The 19,487-nt window shown below is 44.7% G+C and overlaps 1 long non-coding RNA gene across 13 annotated transcripts; it reads left to right on the top strand.

Annotated features, from left to right (window-relative positions):
* The first annotated feature begins 291 nt into the window (after positions 1–291).
* Positions 292–18,135, top strand: LOC118671247. Of its 13 annotated transcripts, none has more exons than XR_004972693.1 (8): positions 557–1,039; positions 1,836–2,281; positions 4,229–4,338; positions 5,381–5,477; positions 9,531–9,781; positions 9,874–9,964; positions 15,777–15,861; positions 17,988–18,135. It is a non-coding gene; the product is annotated as an uncharacterized LOC118671247 (long non-coding RNA). The 13 variants fall into 13 exon arrangements; XR_004972694.1 differs by having other exon boundaries at positions 15,774–15,861; XR_004972696.1 differs by lacking the exons at positions 15,777–15,861; positions 17,988–18,135 and adding an exon at positions 292–549 and having other exon boundaries at positions 900–1,039; positions 9,874–10,260.
* Positions 18,136–19,487: the final 1,352 nt, after the last annotated feature.

Genomic DNA, 19,487 nt, shown 5'->3' with positions numbered 1-19,487 from the left:
GGCTCCCTCTGGTTAGTCGCCCTGGCTCCCTTTCTTCCTCCTTTCGGCCTTTCCTCCCTCCCAATTTGCTGCTGGCGGCGGCGGCGGCGGCAGCTGCTCCTCTGGCGGCGGGGGAGGGACCCCGGGGGCAGCTCAGAGCGCGGCTGGTGCTCGGGTGGCGGAGGGAGAAAGAAGGAAGGGAGGCAGTCAGTGAACGGCGGCTCGCAGGGAGCGAGATGGAGGGAGGGAGGAAGGCGGAGGGATATTCGGGCCGGACCTCTCCGCGGCGGCACCGCGCTCCGCGTCGATTGGCTGCTGCCGTGGCCATGCGGAGCCCCCTATTGGCCAAGCCGTCTGCGTTGAAGGGCCGCCCGGCATCCATTCGCCCGCTGCTTTCAAGTCCCGGGTTGGTTGGGCGGGCAGCGGAATGGGGTGCGTGGATTGGCCGAGCGCAGGAGAGAGCTGGGTGCTGATTGGGCGGGCTTGGTAAAGGCCTCGGCCTCAGACCGGCTGAGCGCTGAGCGGAGAGGGGACCTCAGGCAAGACTCTGGGCCCGCATGATTGGCTGGGGTACTAGACGTTGATAGGCCAGGGCGCCCGGGAGAATTGGGGAGAAGAGTTCGGGGTCGGGGCCTCGGAAAGGCGGGAGGTGCCCCGCCGCTTCAGGAGCCCGGCGCGGGGCAGGATGGGACGCCCCCGGGAAGGGGCGGAGCCGTGTCCGGGCTGCGGTTGGGGAAGCGCCGTCCCTCGGAGGGGCGTGTAGAGGGTTTCGCGGGCTTGAGCGGGGGGTTGGGGGCGGGGGGTGGAGGGCGTTCAAGGCTTGCACCGCGCCCACAGGAAGCTGCTTTAATGGCTGGGCCTCCTTGGCAGCGGGCTCGCGGCAGGGCAGGACCTTGAAGACCACGCGGTTCAACTTCCAGTTTGCAGATGTGGAAACGGAAGCCCAGAGAGGGTCTGCCACCGGTGCAAGGTTACACAGCTGGTTAGTGGCCTGCTCGGGACTGGACGCCCGCGCTCCGGACTGCCCTTGGCCTTGCACGCAGCTTCCCCCTTCGAGGAGGTGAATACTGATCATCACTTCCCTTAGACCTATTTATAGGATTTGAGGCCGGTGCTGTTACAAGCTCTAACTCACATGGGGTGGGTATTCGGATTCCTCTTAGATCTCCACCCACATGTACCAGGTACTTAAAGGAATAGGACTGTTTCATCCTGTGAAGGTGCAGAAAGAATCGTGTACAGGTGTAAAGCATCGTGGTTCTTAGCCTTTTTTTTTTTTTAGTTCTAAGCTCTGGAAGGAACTAAAAATGAAAGCCTTCCTTAGTAAAATGCACATAAAGGAAATGTGCAGTTTTTTGTTTTGTTTTTTTACTTCCCCTGATATTGTTACATGGGCTGCACGTGAAGAATTGTCTGAGTTGTTACATTTTCACCATATTGCTTCAGGGTTAATTGGATGCAGGCAGTTTATAGAACTCTTGATCATGAGCTTGAACTTGTGGAATACGTTGCTCTACGCTGGCCATACTGAGGAAACTAGGAGGAACTCTGTCCTCACTGAGGTTCCGTCTCATAATTAGGAAAGGTGGGCCAGCGACCTTTAATCTAGAAAAGAGGAAGAAAAGTTCTTTCTCGGCTAGAGATAATCATTGCCTTCTGAAGCAGAACTGGACCACCTTCCTCACCGGGTGCTGTGACTAGTTGCTTTCCGACGGCTTAGCAGTTCCAACCCCAGCCTTTTGCTTCATCTGTTAACTGAGGAAGGACTACCTACCCTGTGTGTGTAACTTCGTTAGTAATCAGTGAAGGTTTAGGGAGGTGACGCCCATGAAAATCTTTGAATTGGCCGTATGTAGATTACCCAGACGCCAGGTGATCCACAATTTTGTCTCCAGGACAACCTTCTCCTGCACCCTCGCCGCGGTTCGAGCCGCCGCCTCTGCTCAACATCAGTTGTGTTAATACCAGTGAAGGCAAATGGATTTTTAAAGTCGCTGGAATACTACGCTGGGGAGATAAATGTCTTGCAGCAAAGTTCCAGTCAAACATAAGATCCGAGAGAAGTAATTTTAGTCCAGTTGAAGTTACTGATGCCGCTGTCCAGTCCCTGTCTAACTCCCACGCTCCTGCACTCAGCAGGTGCTCGGGAGGCGCCGCAGTGAGGGAGTGCACGCACACCCTAGCAACTGACCACCTGGGTTCATCCTAGCCCATCTCTGCCACTTCCCAGCTTGCGTCACTTCGTTTGCTTATATATGGAATGCTAATTTACCTACCTCAGAAGGCTTCTGGGAGTTCTTACGTGAGTTAATAGATGCTAAGTGCTAAGAACACAGCCTGGCATGTTACATATGTTACGTACACATGGGCTATTCTCTATTTAGCGTGTATTTTGGACTAAGCAAGTAGTTCTTGGTCCCTGGCTGATTCGAGAAGCTAATCTCACAAATAAATGTCCAAAGTGACAGATACCAAGGAATGCTACAGTCAGGGGACTCAAGAAAAACTTCGCTGAGAAAGGGAAGAGAGTTATTCAGGTGGAGCAGAAAGGAACAGTATGTACAAAGGCCGAGGTAGGAGAGTGCTCGGAGATTATAAGGAACTGCAAGAAGGCGGGGCCCCTAAAGCAGAACAAGGGGCTGAGATAAAGCGAGGGTGTTGAATGGGGAAAAGGCCGCGTGAAACCTCGCATGCCACTGAAGTGATTTTGTCTATGTCCTGAGAGCAAAGAGCAGCTGTTGAAAGGTTTTAAGAAGGATAGTGGTTGCCCTAGCGGCCCAGTGGTCGGCAGACTGCGGCTCGCGAGCCACATGCGTCTCTTTGGCCCCTTGAGTGGGGCTCTTCCACAAAATACCGACTTCTGCGCATGGGCCACGAAGTTTCAATCGCACTGTACGTGCGCGCCCACACGTGGTATTTTGTGGAAGAGCCACACTCAAGGGGCCAAAGAGCCGCATGTGGCTTGCGAGCCGCAGTTTGCCAACCACGGCCCTAGCCGGTTTGGCTCAGTCGATAGAGCATCGGCCTATGGACTGAAGGGTCCTAGGTTTGATTCCTGTCAAGGGCATATGTAGGGGCGTGCAGGAGGCAGCCAATCAATGATTCTCATCATTGATGTTTCTATCTCTCCCTCTCCCTCCCTGAAATCAATAAAAATGTATTTTAAAAAAAGGATAGTGGTTGTAATATGAAGAATAGCCTGGAAAGGGGGAAGAGCAGATGCAGGGAGACCATTTAGGAGGCCACTGTAATAATCCAGATCAGAAATGATTCTTGTAGACAGGAGAAGGGTAGGAAGAATAGTGGAAATAGATATCAGAGTTAATTGAACTCGGTGACTGGAAGAAGAGGGAAGTGCACTGGTACCTATTAGGATGCTATTTGCAGTATCTCCCAAGTGGAAGGAATCAGAGACCATTGTTTAGCAGAGTGAGGAGAGGTACGTAGGAGGCTTCAAGTTGTATTTCTTTTTCTTTTTTAAAAAATATATTTTTATTAATTTCAGGGAGGAAGGGAGAGGGAGATAGAAACATCAATGATGAGAGAATCATTGATCGGCTTCCTCCTTCACGCCCCGTACTAGGGATTGAGCCCACAACCCGGGCCTGTGCCCTGATGGGGAATCGAACCGTGACCTCCTGGTTCATAGATTGACACTCAACCACTGAGCCACACCAGATAGGCTCAAATTTCATCTCTTAACCTCTCTATGGAGTACATGGATTTTGATTTGTTATTCTCTAACTTTTTGAATGTCAGGAATATTCATGTCTGGTGAACAAAAAACTATGAAATTAAGAAAGAGAAAAACTGAGTTTCACTCTTTTTTTTTTTTAAATATATTCTATTGATTTTTTACAGAGTGGAAGGGAGAGGGATAGAGAGTTAGAAATATCGATAAGAGAGAAACATTGATCAGCTGCCTCCTGCACACCCCCAAGTGGGGATGTCCCCACAACCAAGGTACATGACCTTGACCGGAATCGAACCGGGGACCCTTCAGTCCGCAGGCCGACGCTCTGTCCACTGAGCCAAACCGGTTTGGGCCTGAGTTTCACTCTTCCTCCGCTACTTCCTGCTGTATGATCCTGAGCAAGTTCCTTAACCTTTTGGGTCTGGATCTGTGAAACGGGTTGCCTGAGCAGAACCGGAGCCTCTCTGAGGTGCTTGGTGCAAGTGTCTTGTGCCAGGAGGTGCTCCCAGTATGTTCAGCAAGTGAATTGGTGATCAGCTGTGTTTTCCCTCCCAGGGTGATGTCCCCGACCACGCCCCTCCAGTGGGGAAGACTAAACCTGAGGCTGTTTCTTCCTGAGCAAGGCTGACCTCCTTGGCCTCATTTGTGATTAGGAAGAATGAGAGGTGACTATGACATTTGGAGGACTGAGTGCAAGAGAGAACATTCACAGAATGCTCTTCGTCTTCAACTCCCATAAGCAGAAAGACCATTATTGTAAAAGAATTCTCTAGTTTTCCCTGTCTCTTCTCTTTGCTCACTAAGCTCTAGCCTTTCTGTTCCTTGGACACTCCATGATTTGTGAGTCTGAGGACATTGGTATTTGCTGTTTCTCCCATTATTCCTATCTCAGGTTCAGATGTCACTTTGTAAGGCCTTTCCTGACCAACCTATCTAAGGTAATTCCCACAGCTACTCCATGACAGGACCCTATTTGATTATCTGCAGAGCATCTCTCAATACTTACCTTTTTTTTTTTTTTTTTTTGCTGTCTCCCCATAGCCGAATGCAAGTTCCATGAGAGCAAGGATCTTGTCTGTGTTATTTGGTGCTTAAAATTGTGCCTCACACATAGTAGGTTCTCACATATTTGTTAAATGGAAGAAGTATCTGTAACTAAGCTTGCAGCATGTCCTCGTGACCAGTGAGAAGTGACCGTCTAGCTTTGTTGAAGGCACTTTATAACTTCGCCTTCTTTCCCAGTGTTCCACTTGTACCTGTGGTCCGGTCTGTCCAGCCAGATCATATCCCCTGCCTGGAGTTTCCTCCTTGTCCTCTGTCTTCAAGAATGGACTCTTGCCTGGCCAGTGTGGCTCAGTAGTTGAGTGTCAACCTATGAATCAGGTGGTCACGGTTCGATTTCCAGTCAGGGCACATGCCCGGGTTGTGGGCTCAATCCCCAGGGGGAGGGGTGTGCAGGAGGCAGCCAATCAGTGATTCTCTCTCATCATTGATATTTCTATCTCTCCCTTTCCCTTTCTCTCTCTGAAATCAATAAAAAAAATTTTTTAGAGTACTCTTGTTAATTTGCTCGTTCGACTACAATAACTTACTATTTCCCTCACCCTCTAGGGCATTTCAAATATGACATGGGAATGATCAATAAACAGGTAGTTATTACTTGATCAGAAGAAAATGTTTAATTATTATTATTTTTTTTTAATCCAGGAAAAGGGATAGGGAGAATGTTTGAAGAAGGATGTAAGGGCCAGGACCCTGCAGCACCGGCACAACCAAAACTCTATGAACGATTTTCTGAACTCAGGTGATGATTCTTTATATTGTATCCTCCTCCCCAAAGCAGAAAGGGCTGAGTATGGGAGCACAGACAGAAGGAAGGGTGGAATAATGTCAGAGCACAGAGATAAAAGCTTCCTGAATTCTAAGCCAGCAGGGCCTCTGAGAGAGGTGAGGGAGGTGGAGCAGATTATTTAATGAGTCTTACTCCTGCCCCTCCCGTGTTTACCAAAGAGCTTGGAGACAGACCAGGCACCCTGAGCCACTTTCTCCTTTCAGTAATTCAGTCCTCTTTTATCCTCTCTCTTTGTTCTTTTTGTGATTATCAAAGTAATACATGCTTCTCACTGGCAAAGTTTTGAAAAGCATCAAGAGTTAAGCAGAAATCACCTGTAATGCCAAATTATATCCACCATTAAAGTAATTGGTATATTTTTCCCAACAAAGTTCAAATTTAAATGAAAACCAAGGTATTTACCTTGTAACATTTTTGTCATCCCTCCTCAAAATGTACTTTTAAGAATTTTAAATTGGTTCAACTCTATCCGGTTGCATTAAGAAATAGGATGAACTAAACATTTGAACTGGCTCTGGAAGGCATTTCACACAGAGCAATGCAGAAAAAAACCTTTTAACTTTGGCTTAACCTTTTTTTAAAAAGTGCCAATAGAATAAACTAAAATGGGAAAGTTATTGAAGTATGCCCACTGGGTCACCAAACCTAAAGCTCCCGAAGGCCTGTTTTCCTGGCCAGGTGTAGCAGGGAATCCTCTATTCAGGCCAGGGCTCTTCTCTATTTCCGTTCTTTTTTTCTTTATTTAACTGAATACGTACTCAGTTTCCATTATCTGCTTTGTCATTTTGGAGAAAACCCAGCTCTTCTTGTATGTCTCCATTATTCTCACACCTTCTACACTCACAACACCTCTGACACCAGAATGTGTGGGGTTTTCCCCCATCAAACAATTCTCTGACCCCAGGTGGGTGTCCAAATTTTACTCAATTCTGACACTACCTGGAAATAGCCTCAGATTCCACAGGTTAAGGGCTCAGTCCCCTGAGACTGCCCCCCACTTCAGATGCGCATCACAAGTAGTGGGCCCCCAGGTTACCCACAACCTCTGTCTGACTTGCCTACAAATGAGATGCCCCTTTGACCCCTTCCTTGGGTCCTGCTACAGCGGCTCACAGAACTCAGGGAAGCAGTTACCTACATCTACCAGGTTATTAAAGATATAAAAGATACAGATGAACAGCCAGGTGAAGAGTTACTGAGGGTGAGATCTGGGATGGCTCCTAGCACAGGAGCTTCTGTCCCTGTGAAGTTGGGGTGCACCGTCCTCCCAGCTCATGGCTGTGCTCATCCACGGGAAGCTCCCCGAACTCCCTGCTATTGGAATTTTTATGGGCGCTTCCTCTTGTAGGCACGTGCAGTTATTAACTCATTTTCCAGGCCCTCTCCGCTCTCTAGAGAAGTTGGATGCGGCAGGCCGAAAATTTCAGCTTCTAACTATGGCTCGGTCTTGCCGGTGCCCAGCCCACATCCACTGCCGCCCGAAGTCGCCTCAGAACAGAACATGCTCCTCGTGCTCTTGTTGTATGGAATGTACAAGGGTTTTAGGAGCCTGTGTCAGCGATGGAGTCAAAGACCAAATATTAGCCCTCGCCTGTTTGGCTCAGCGGGTAGAGCGTCAGCTTTCGGACTGAAGGGTCCTGGGTTCAATTCCAGGCAGGGGCACATGCCCAAGCTGTGGGCTCGGTCCCCAGTAGGGGGCATGCAGGAGGCAGCCAATCAATGATTTTTCTCTCATCGATATTTTTCTCTTCCTTCCTCTCTGAAATTTAAAAACAAAACAAACAAAAAACACACCAAATATTACATCGGGAGAGGCTCCTAGTGTTCTTACCACTTAGGAAACTACGGGTTTTAGGAGCTCTGTGCTAGGAACTGGGGACAGACACTAATACATATTTTTTTTCTGTTATTTCACATCTGTGTGCACACACATCTTTTATCCCCATAGACTTTAACTCAGGGTTTCTCAACCTTGGTGCTATTGATATTTTGGACCAAATAATTTGTTTTTGGGGCCTTTCTTGTACATTGCAGGATTCTTTTTAGCAGGCTTCTACCCACTAGATGCCAGTAGCAAACCCCTCTCCTGACAAAAAAAAAATGTCTCCAGACCCACCCTGGCTGGTGGAGGTCAGTGGTAAAGCATCAGCCCGTGCACAGGAGGGTCTCAGGTTTGATTTTCAATCAAGGCACGTGTGGGAGGCAGCCAATCAGTGTGTCTCCCATTGATGTTTTTCTCTCCCGCACTCTGTCCCTTCCACTCTCTCTCAAAATCAATGGAAAAAATATCCTCCAGTGAGGATTAATCAAAAAAAGAAGCAGATGAGAACCACTGCAATAGCTCCTTGAAGTCAGAGGCCTTGTCTTATAAATTCTGTATCCCCTAAAATGCTTAGCACATAGGGAGCATTTTTGTTGTCTAAACAGTATCATTGCCTCATGGAAATCATTGCTATTATTTGTAAAGCTCACACTCTTTGTACTGTTCTAAGCTCTTTACATTTATTAACTCATTTAATCCTCACAACAACCCTATGAGATAGGTACTATTTTTGTGCCCTTTTTAGAGTCAAGAAGCTAAAGTTCAAAGAGGTTAGGTTAGTTGCACCAGTCACCTCACTGGGGAGTAACACTGGGATTTGAACCCTAACCAGGCAGTCCAGCTGCAGAATCTGGGCTCCACCATCTTGCTACTTTTAAATGCAAAGAACAAAACCCAATTTGTAAAATAAGTCAGACATTCTCCATTGGTCTACAGAATTTGCATAGGCAAACACATGGTAAAAAATGAAATTTCCTTTTTGACAGAATAGAGCAAAGCATTTTGCAAAAATCTCCTGAATTGTTTCAGTGGATGCATCATAGTCTGTAAAACTAACATAACCAGTCCTTGATTGGGCATTTTGGTTGTTGCTAATATTGTATCTGAAACATTATAATCAATTGTTTATTGCATATAAGTTATACTTCAAAAAATGTGTCAAACATGTAAGGATACAGTTTGATACATTTCGACAAATGTATAAACCCATGCTACCACCAACAATCAAGATGTAGAACAGAACATCTTAATCACTTTTGTTCCTTTCTGGAGTGGTGTGCTAAAGCTGGCCAGTGTCCTGGTACCAGCTGGGAGAATCAGTTATGTACATTTCTCAAATCTGCATTTAGTGACATCACATTAGTAGCTCAAAATTGGCCAAGGTGGGAGTATTTACACCACAGAAATTGATCAAGTGTCACAAACCAGGGCTGACACCCCTCCCTTTTTTTGACCCCGTATAGTCTGCCTGCATCCCCTGCCCCAGGCCTTCACCATCCTATTGCTTGTGGAAAAAAATTTTTTTTAATATATTTTTATTGATTTCTGAGAGGAAGGGAGAGGGAGAGAAACATCAATGATGAGAGAGAATCATTGATTGGCTGCCTCCTGCATGCCCTCTATTGGGGATGGAGCCCCCAACCTGGGCATGTACCCTTGACTGGAATTGAACCCAGGACCCTTCAGTCCGCAGGCTGACGCTCTATCCACTGAGCCAAACTAGCTAGGGCTAAAAAGAAATTTTTTAAATAAAATATGATAACCACTAACTTCAAAGGGTTGGAAGATAAAATTAAAGAAATATCATAAAAAAAGCACCCTGAAAAATAGGCATTAAAATATTTTTTAAAGCTAGAGGTAGCCTAGGAGGTCTAACATTTAACTAAGGAGAGTTCTAGAGAAATAGAAAATTGGAGGGAAGGCCATCATTGAAGGAATAATTCAAGAAATAATCTCAGACCCAGCCACAGCCACTGTGGCTCAGTGGTTGAGCATTGACCTATGAACCAGGGGGTCATGGTTTGATTCCCGGTCAGGGCGCATGCCCTGGTTGTGGGCTTGATCCCCAGTGGGGGGCGAGGGGTGTGTGTGCAGGAACTAGCTGACAATAATTTTCTCTCATCGTTGATGTTTCTATCCCTCTCCTTTCCTCTTTGACATCAATAAAAACATTTGAAAAAAAGAAATCATCTCCGAACTGAAATCATCTCCAGAATGAGAGGCCCACATAATGGATGAAAAACAAATGAATTTCAGCTCAGTGAGTACACAGAGGAAAGTTACTAAAAATCTTCCAGAGAGAACACAGGCCGCATGAAAAGGAGCAAAGGTCAGAACGGTGCCACGCTCCTCGGCCACACTGGAAGACAGTGGAGGATGCTTTCAAATTATTACCTATAATTTTAGGAATCAGCCAAATTGTGAATTCAGTAAAGTAAGCACATTTTCAGATGTATGAAATTTTTTTTTTTTTTAAGTATATGAAATCTTGAAAATTTTACTTCCTACCCATCTATCCTTTCTCAGGAAACTACTGGAGGATGTGGTGCACCAAAACGAGAGAATAAACTAAGAAACAGGAAGACATGTGGTCCTAGAAACAGGATATTCAACATAGGTGAGAAATGAAGAGAATCCCCAAGATGATGACAAAGGGAAATCCTAGGGTGACAGACGGCCTGGCTTAGAGAGCGATCAGTCAGGATTGGGGCAGGAGGACAGAAGGCACCAGAATGGATGTCCCCAAGAAATAAAATGAGATGAATAGAGGAAAAATGTACACTTTTGGTGATAGTGGAGAATAAATTCATTATAGGGACATGGAAAACTAAACAAATAAAAACCAATTTGTTATTAATAATTCTAAAAAATTGATTTTTTAATAAACTGAAAAAGAAAGCTTAATTATGGAAGACTAAATAACTTGGCTGTGCATGGTCTTTATGGAGGAATAATTGTGTAAACAGAGTATATGGATGGATCTCCCCTAATCCCAGCATCCTGGGCTTGCTCCTTGCAGTCTGCATTCCAGCCAGCAGGGGCTGGCTCCCTGTTCTAACTATTCTGGGTTTCTTTTGGTTAAACAGGAATTGATTTAATTACATTCTATTGGAAAATTAATACATTAAGAAATTGTTGAATTAAAATATCAATAACAAAAATGGGTCTAAGCAAAAGGCTGTGGACAAAACTACACACACACACACTTTGTCCCCCCATTTTTGTACTAAACACCCGTAAAAGATCGTCTGGAGCTTTAAACTTGTGTCTGCTAACTAATTTGAGAACTTTGATTTACCCAAACTATATATACCCAACCTTCGTCCTCTTATGGGGAAGTTAAGTTGTGCATATTTGAATCCAGCATATGTTAGATTGACCCTTACCACATTATATTGCAAGTTTTTTGTGTTTTGTTTTTCTTCTAGTTCCGTTTTCTTTTTATTCACTAGCCTGTTCTCAGTTCAAGAGCAAGTTCTTGTTTTTTCCCTCTGCAAGGTTCTGGCACCTAACACAGACAGACCTCGGCTCTCCTCTCTCCCCTCCCCTCTCCCCTCCCCTCCCCTCCCCTCCCCTCCCCTCCCCTCCCTCCCCTCCCCTCCCCTCCCCTCTCCCCTCCCCTCCCCTCCCCTCTCTCGTTCTTCCTCCCTCCCTCCCTCCCTCCCTCCCTCCCTCCCTTCCTTCCTTCCTTCCTTCCTTCCTTCCTTCCTTCTTCCCTCCCTCCCTCCCTCCCTCCCTCCCTCCCTCCCTCCCTTCCTTCCTTCCTTTCTTTCTTTCATCTAAGATTTACTGAGTAACCACAGAAACCACAATTTGAGATGATGACCCCAGCTGGTATTTGCAGGGCACTCAGTTACTCACCCAGCACTGTCACATCTGTCTGCCTGACGCTGACACTGGTGTTTTTATCGCCTCTTCCACCCTCCCATTTTGCAAAGAGGACCTGAGTTCCTAAGAGTGCCTTGCCCAAGGTCACACAGGTCAGTGTTGGAGCAGTATTCAGGCCCTCTTACACCCAATAATGCACATATACATTTGTATTTTTATGTATTTATGTTTGTATACATGGAATATATTTTAATCCTCACCTGAGGATATGTTTTTATTGACTGTAGAGAGAGAGAAAGGTGGAGAAAGAGAGAAACATCGATGTGAGAGAGAATATCCATCAGTTGCCTCCTGTATGCACCCCACCTGGGGATTGAACCTGAAACCTAGGTATGTGCCCTGACCAGGAATTGAACCCACACCTTTTGGTGTATGGACAATGCTCCAACCAACTGAGCCACCTGGTCAGGGCACATTTTTATGTCTTAATGGAAGTTTAAAAAATTACCATTTTAACTGTTTTTAAGTATATAGTTCTAATGAACTGTGTTAAGTATGTTCACATTATTGTGCAACAGATCTCCAGAACATTTAATTTTTTTGTTATTTTTTTAAATAATTTTTTATTTTTAAATTACAGTTGACATACAATATATTAGCTTCAGGTGTACAACTCAGTGAATAGAAACCCACATAACTTATGATACTTAATAAATCCAATACCCATCCGGCACCATACATAGTCATTACCATATTATTGGCTATTTCAGAACTTTTTCATTTTGCAAAATTGAAAACTCTATATATTAAACAACTCCCGGCCCGGCCTGAGTGGCTCAGTGGTTGAGTGTCGACCCATGAACCAAGAGGTCACCAGTTCTATTCTCAGCCAGGGCACGTGTGGGGGTTGTGGGCTTGGTCCCCAGTGGGGGACATGCAAGAGGCAGCCAATCAATGTTTCTGTCTCTCTATCCCTCTCCCTTCCTCTCTCTCTCTAAAATAAATAATTAAAAAAAACCTCCCCATTTCTCCCTCACCCCAGCCTCTGGCAATCTCCATTCTACTTCTGTGTCTATAAATTTGAATAGTCTAGGTACCTTATATAAGATAAATCAAAGAGTATGTCTTTTTGTGATTGCCTTATTTCACTGAGCATAAATGTCCTCAAGGTTCATTCATGTTGTAGCATGTGTCAGAATTTCCTTCCATTTTAAGGCTGAATAATAGTCCATTGTACATATGTACCACATTTTGTTTATCCATTCATTTGTCAACGGACACAGGTTGCTTCCACCTTTTGACTATTGTGAATAATAGTGCTGTGAGTAGGATCCTTGAGATACTGCTTTCAATTCCTTTGGGTATATACCCACAAGTGGGATTTAAATTCTCCATCTAATTCTAAAAATGAGCCCCTGTTGGAGTGGTTGAATTGGTTGAGCATTGGGCACCGAAAGATTGCCAGTTCAATTCCTGGTCAGGGCACATGCCTGGGTTGTTGGTTTGATCCCCAGTCCGGGAGCATATGGAAGGCAACCAGTCGATTGATGTTTCTCTCTCCCTTCATCTCTCTAAGCATGTCCTCGGGTGAGGATTTAAAAAATAATTCTAAAAATGATTTGAGGCCACTATCCCGGCACCTTCATCGATATTTTTAAAATGTTTGGAATCTTGAATTACTGAATAAAGGGGCCAGAAGGGAACAGAGGCGACAATGGAAAGAAAGGAGTAACCTAACAGAAGTCTTCGCTGGAATAAATCTTTTCACCTTTACCCTTGAGAAGTAGCTGCAAATAGACTTAGATCCATCAGAGAAGGACTGAGTGGCCTTGTTTTCTCATCTACACAAAGGTCTCCTAACGTCCCAAAGTTACATTCAAACAGAGTAAGCCCTATCCATGTGAAAAGGTCACAAAGGAGGGGACACAGTATTCATAAGATTTGGTCCACATGGGTAAAGGATACAAATTCAAGATATTCTAGGCCGGTCACGTGAACTTGACAAAGGATCCATCCAGGCAGAGTAGTGACTGTGGCATAATGCGCTGGTCACCTCCAGACATTTTTTTTTAATTTAAATGTTTTATTGTTTAAAGTCACATAAGCCTCCTTTCCCCCCATTGACCTCTCCCCGGCCACCCCCACCCACTACCTCCAGACATTTTTAAAAGCCAGATCTGATTTTCCTCAAGTTGGAAACCTGGATTTTTCTGTGAAATATCTTGATTTTAAAAAACTGGATTTAAATTTTCAAAAAGATTTTAACAGCAATGCATAGATTTAAAAAAATAAAAAATAAAAGCAAGTTTGTAACGTCTGGTGTGCAGCAATGTGAAGCATTTGTGGTCGTCAGTGACCTCTGGGGAGGAGGCGTGCCTGGCTTGTTTGACCAGAGCTGGGAAGAGGGTTGTGGTGATGCAGTGCAATCAAATGCCTACACCTGCCAAAGCTCTGCCCTTCTGTACTCAGGTAATGTTTAATGCGTTGCAGGCAGAGTGGAAGTGGCCAAAATGATCCAAGTTCTCCTTGGTAGTATAGCAATGCTGGTCCAATCCTTCATCCATTCTGAGATTTGGTTGAGCCTACTTCACAGAATCATTGTAAGATTAAACTGTCACATATTTGTAAAGGTCTTGCATTTTTCCTAAAAAAATGTAATGCAGGTGCGAACCGGGATAACTGTTTTTCCACCCACAATTCAGAGGAGTGTAATGTGTTTGGAATGATGGCAGCTTCTACAAAAGCTGACGTCGCAGAGATGCCGGGCCTAAGCTCTGGCTGGAAGGAAGCAAGAGGAAAGAATGTCTCAGTGGTTCTGCTGGCGGGGGCAGGAGGGGCCCGAGGAGGAGGCAGAACACTGATCTTTTCTGGAAGTGGTGTTGGAAGTCAGTGTGGATTGAGAAATACACATGGCCATACATGGGGTGAGGCTGCTCCAAACAGCTGAGCTCACCCCTCGGCTTCATGAACTTCACACTGGAAGTTTCGACTGAAGCAAACTTCTGACCTTTCCATCAGCTCCCTTGAGTAAGTCAGGGTTTTATAGACTTTCATATTCCCATGTAGGAGATCTGAACTACGACTTCCATTACTTAAGAAGGCAGCATAGTTTATAATTACTGCTAATATTATAATGTTAGTAGTATTGCTATCATTGTTTTAAATTATTGACTTTTAGAGAGAGAAGAAGGGAGAGGGAGAGAAACATTGGTGTGAGAGCACAACATTGGTGCTGCCTCCTGCACACCCCCTACTGGGGATCTAGGCCACAACCCAGCCATGTGCCCTTGACCTCAAATCAAATGAACAAACTTCCTGGTACATAGGACAACGCCCAACCAACTGAGCCACACTGTCCAGGGCCCTGTCATGTTTTAAAGATTACAAAGACCTTTCACTTGTATTCTTGTTTTGTTTCCTGATAATCCTATGAGATAGCTATTATGCTCACTTTACAGATGAGGAAACTGATCGTTTCCTATTGTCCTTGGGCTAATGTTTAGATTCTTTCACATGGCCTGTGTTCCTCCCCAGTCTGACCCTTGCCTATTCTCCAGATCCCTCTCTTTCCACTTCCCCAAGACTGGTCTGTGTTCCAGCTATTCTGGATTTCTTTTGGTTCCTTAAATAGGGCAGGTTCTTCCCAGCCACAGGCCATTGCACAGGCCATTGCACATGCCATTTCTTCTGCCTAGACCACCTCCCCATCCCCTCTGGCTAGCAACCACCAACCTTTCAGGTCTTCACTTAGCATTTCTTCATGGGAGCCTTTCCTGCACATTCAGGCTACATTGGACTCCCTACTAATATCCTCTTGTACCACCCTGCTGGTCCCATTGCAGACCCATCACACTGAAAACTACCTACTCAGTATTTCTTGTTCCTGCTAGATTGTAAGCTTCACCATCAGGGACCAAGTCTGCCTTATTTAAAAAAACAATTTTATTGATTTCAGAGAGGAAGGGAGAAGGGGGGAGAGAGAGAGAAACATCAATGATGAGAGAGGATTACTGATCTGCTGCCTCCTGCATGCCCCACACTGGGGATCAAGACCACAAACCAGGCATATGCCCTGACCGGGAATTGAACCGTGACCTTCTGGTTCACAGGTCAATGCTCAACCACTGAGCCATGCCGGCTGGGCCAAATCTGCCTTGATAGTTTCAGTGCCTAGTACAATATCCTGTTGCTCTGAAAGCTGTTGTAACCACGGTCTGCTGTCTGGATTCCGTAACCATGGAACGTGCCCTCAAGATAATGCTGAGGAGCTTTTCAGACAAGCTTCTCCTGATAAGTCTAAGCAAATCCTTCCATTAGTGACCAAAATGCACGCCTCCCACAGCAGACTGCGGGGTTAGAACTCAGTGCAGCTGTGTTTCATTTGATAACGACCAGAAAAGGCTGGTGTGCTCACTTCTTCTGTTGTCTCTGTGAGGCTCACATAGCAATGAGAACCTTTGTCCAGCATCCTATATGGGGTCAAGTCACAGATGACAGGAACATTTAAAGCTGTCCATACTATTTCTACCTTGGTGCACACTTGGTTTGGGTCATGTACTGATGGCTGGCACATTGATTTTTTTTTTTTTTTTTTTAAGCAGTGAGGTTCAGTCATCAAATTAATGGTGCAAGTGCAGGAGTGGAAGTAACACAGTTGCTCAGGCTCGCACGGCAGGCGTTCAGCAGGTAAGTGGGGCCCAGGGGGAGGAATTGGTGGCCTCATTTTAACAAGTGCAGCGAGCTGAAGTCCCTGCAGGTTGCAATCTGTGAACAGGGGTACTTTTTTTTTTTTTCCTTGGAGCCAGTTACATCTCTTCTCACCAAAGTCTTTGTGAAAATCCATCACCATATAACTTCCTAAATCCAGTTAATGATGATAATAACCCAAATCTGTAGCTAAACACTCGGGCAACACCGTATATGGTTGTAAGTGTTCCAAATAGAGTCTCAGTTCACATCTCTGTGAGGAGAGAACATCGAGTGGCTTCATTACACGAATCACTGCAACTGAGCCGGGAGCTGCAGGCCACATTCCTCGAATGTGTGCACTCCCCAAAACAGGCATTTCACACCAGGCAGCAGTGACCAGTCAGGCTGGACAACTTTCATCAACCAATGATTCTAAACAAGACATGCGTCTCAAGGAATACATCTGCCAACTGTCACGTGGCTCTCCAGTCATCTTTGGGATTAGCTTCATGACAGAGCCCTGCACACGTAGCTTCATGAGGCAAAGCTGAAATGTGTTGTGCTGGTTACAAAGGGGAATAAGCAAAGAGGCCACAGCCTATCTTCATTATTAAAATAATTGAATGCATAAACTGAGTATAAAAATGTAACGGGAAGATCATGCCCCAAACTTATCAGTTAACCATGCCTGTCTTTGGGAGGTGGCTTTATAAGAAGGGATAGTTACTTTCTATGTTTGTGTTTTTCCTTCAAAATTTGGAAAGTGAATGTGAATTGCACTTGTGAACAGAAATAAAATTTAAAGTAGATCGGAGTTAGTGATAGTGTTCTTAGATGAGTAGCAAATTACAATGAGGTTGGTAGAGAAAACATGTAACAATTTTCTATTATACACAAAAAAATACACTTGAACAGGGTGGTCCAATAGAACTTCAGTGATGGATATGACCTGCATCTGTGCTGCCCAATATACCATAGTAGCCACTGGCCATATGTGGCTCCCGAGTATTTGAAATGTGGCTAATGCAACTAAGGAACTTGTTAAAGTTTAATTTAAACTTAAATAGCTGCATATGGCTATAATATATATACTGTATTTGGACACACAGGTCTAAAACCTTTCCTTTGCTGGGAATAAGAAACAAGAGTGTCAACAGGGGCAGGGAGAGACCAGATTTGGAAGCCAAGAGATTTACATGAATTATGGACTACTTTGATGTCTATCCAGTGGAGATGGTCTGTGTACTCTGTTACTGTTTTAGGAATGAAGTGAAAGGAGACACTTCTTTTTAAAAAATATACATATTTATTGATTGATTTAAGAGAGGAAGGGAGAGGGAGGAAGAGATAGACACATCAATGATGAAAGAGAATCATTGAATGGCTGCCTTCTGCACGGCCCCTACTGGGGATCAAGCCCACAACCCGGGCATGTGCCCTTGGCCAGAATCGAACCCGGGACCTTTCAGTCTGCAGGCCGACACTCTATCCACTGAGCCAAACTGTCTAGGGCAGGAGACACTTCTTTACACTTATAAAGGCAACAGCATTAACTTCATCTTCAAGACCCCTTTACATCTTCCTAACATTGAAGTGCTCCATTGATAAAAGAGGGAACTGACCTATTAGAAAAGCAATAATCTCATTCATCTAAAAATTTTTAAATGTTTTATACTTTTTATAAACTGTTTCTCTCCTCTCCATTATCTTGTATTCAATGTTCTTGTTTTGAGACTTCTCCCATCAAACCATCAGCCGTTCAGTATGTGGTTTTCGTCTCCTTAACTTTTTTAGAATACCCATAATATTAGTATATATGATACAAGTCCCCTAATACTTAGACTGGGTTGAAATTGCAGTGTAATGCAATATACCTACACAATTTGTAAAATTGATAATAAAGGTTAAGGTTGGGCTTGGGGGTGGGGAGAAGGCGGATGTCTCAAGAGGACCAACTTGGTGTGGTCAGCTAAACTATAGCAAGATTTATGATTTTTTTCTTCCCAGTTGTCATCTTAACTGGTATATAGCATGTCTGCTGTCAGCTGCTGGCAACTTTCTCAAGAAAGCCCAGATTATGGTAGTAAGCTATATTTCTTTCCCTGTTGCTAATTTCACCCCAGTGTTGGAACCAGGAGTCCAATAATGAAAGCTACAGCTGACAGATACCAGCAATAGAACCACAGGAGCAGTCAGAGCTTTACAAACGTCAGTAACAACTGAACTGACTTTCCTTCCTGCACTACCATCAATCAAGTTTGCCATCAAACGCTCAGGTAGGACCACCAATCCTTTGATTTGGTTTCCCGGGGAAAGCCATTGTTTAGCTCAGTGTTTTATTAACATTAGGTTCTCCTGTCTTTTACTCTTGCATTTGAACCCAAACACCTTGACCACTTGGCATGTATCAGGGTTGGCACAAGAAGGCACAGTCCATCTTGATTGGGTATTTTGCACTGTCCAAAAGATAGTTTTATAAAAAACAAAACTAAAACAACTCTGAGGTCCTAAAACTAATATGTAAGTGAGAGGAGATTCAGTTCTCATCAGGTGCTGTTGTTCAGTCAAAAATGACGCTGTCTCTAAGCACAGATACAGAGGGATAAATGTATTACCCAGTACTTCTTTTTATGATTTGCTGAGAAGAAAAATCACTAACCCTGCAAATGTGGCTCCAGCTCTTTCTCATAACATTCTAGGACCTTTCTGGGTAATAGAATAGAAAGGGTTTATTTAAAGCTGTAGAACTCCTCTTATAACCCCCAAATTGCATACTACAGAAAGATATTCTTTTTTTTATTAATATTTTTTTAATTGATTTCAGAGAGGAAGGGGGAGAGAGGGAGAGTGAGAGGAAGAGGGAGGGAGGGAGGGAGGGAGGGAGGGAGAGAGAGAGAGAGAGAGAGAGAGAGAGAGAGAGAGAGAGAAATATCAATGATGAGAATCATTGATTGGCTGCCTCCTGCACACCCCCTATTGGGGATTAAGCCTGCAACCCAGGCATGTGCCCTTGACCAGAATTGAACCCTGGACACTTCAGTCTGCAGGCTGACACTCTATCCACTGAGCAAAACCGGCTAGGGCAGAAAGATACATTCTTTTTTTTTTTTTTTTTTTAAATATATGTTATTGATTTTTTACAGAGAGGAAGGGAGATAGAGAGTTAGAAACATCGATGAGAGAGAAACATCGATCAGCTGCCCCACTGGGGATGTGCCCACAACCCAGGTACATGCCCTTGACCGGAATCGGGCCTGGGACCTTTCAGTCCGCAGGCTGACGCTCTATCCACCGAGCCAAACCGGTTTCAGCGGAAAGACACATTCTTTACAAATAATTTCAAGGGGTTCCTTACTCCCTGAAACCCATACTTAGAAATTGTAAGTTAAGTATTCACCCACTGCCCTAGCTGGTTTGGCCCAGTGGATAGAGTGTCAGCCTGCAGACTGAAGGGTCCAGGGTTCGACTCTGGTCAAGGGCACATGTCTGGGTTGCAGGCTCAATCCCCAGTAGGGGGCATGCAGGAGGCAGCTGATCAATGATTCTCATCATTGATGTTTCTCTCTCTCTCCCTCTCCCTTCCTCTCTGAAATCAATAAAAATATATTTTTTAAAAATTCACT

The sequence above is a fragment of the Myotis myotis genome, unplaced genomic scaffold, assembly GCF_014108235.1.
Source record: "Myotis myotis isolate mMyoMyo1 unplaced genomic scaffold, mMyoMyo1.p scaffold_m19_p_17, whole genome shotgun sequence".
NCBI lineage: Eukaryota > Metazoa > Chordata > Mammalia > Chiroptera > Vespertilionidae > Myotis > Myotis myotis.
This window is presented reverse-complemented; position numbering and strand designations above follow the sequence as displayed.